The sequence below is a fragment of the Condylura cristata genome, unplaced genomic scaffold (genome assembly GCF_000260355.1).
Source record: "Condylura cristata isolate star-nosed mole 26May11 unplaced genomic scaffold, ConCri1.0 scaffold00015, whole genome shotgun sequence".
Lineage (NCBI taxonomy): Eukaryota > Metazoa > Chordata > Mammalia > Eulipotyphla > Talpidae > Condylura > Condylura cristata.
In genome coordinates, this window is record NW_004567116.1 from 18,425,928 (window position 1) to 18,426,788 (window position 861).

An 861-nucleotide genomic window follows, 5' to 3' on the forward strand; every position below is an offset into this window, starting at 1 on the left:
AGGCACAACAGACCTCTCCTGTCTCACCTGCTGCTCCCCTCAGCAGTGTATTTCAGTCAATCTGTCCATTCTGTTCCCTACACTGTCTCTGGGGAATCTCTCACCCCTGCATCTCTGACCTATACCCCAGCTTTTGTATGCATAAATAAATAGAATCTTTAAAAAAAAAAAAAACATACACACACACATAAAACTGGTGACTAGGCCCCAACTCAGATGATTAAATCATTATTTCCATGGGTGGAATCTTGGCATTAGATGTTCCATGTATAACCAGTTTCTTTTTTAAAGGCCTCAGTGAGGTTTCTCAAACTGCTAAACATGGAGCTTCTATATGACCCAGCAATCCCATTCCTAGATATCTACCCAAAAGACACAAAAACACTGATTCAAAAAGTCACCTGCACCCCCATGTTTATTGCTGCTTTATTTACAACTTGAAAGACATGGAAACAACCCAAATGCCCAAAAGTAGATGACTGGAATAAAAAGATGTGGTACATATACACCACGGAATATTACTTGGCAATCAAAAAAGATAAACACATGCCTTTTGCAGCAACATGGATGGAGCTGGAAGGGATCATGTTTAGTGAAGTGAGCCAGAAAGAAAAGGAAAAATACCGGATGGTTTCACTCATAGCAGGAGTATAAAGGACCAGAGGAGAAAATAATAAGAATAATGAACAGTTATATACCAGAGACATTTTGTGAGGTTAGAGTAGGGAATGGGATCAAAAACAGTGGGAGGAGGGAAGTGCACTGGGCTATGGTGATGGCATATAGGTGATCTGGTGATGGGAAGCCCATGGGGATAACAACTAGATGGGAAAAGGCACAAAATAATGTAAAAATAAATTA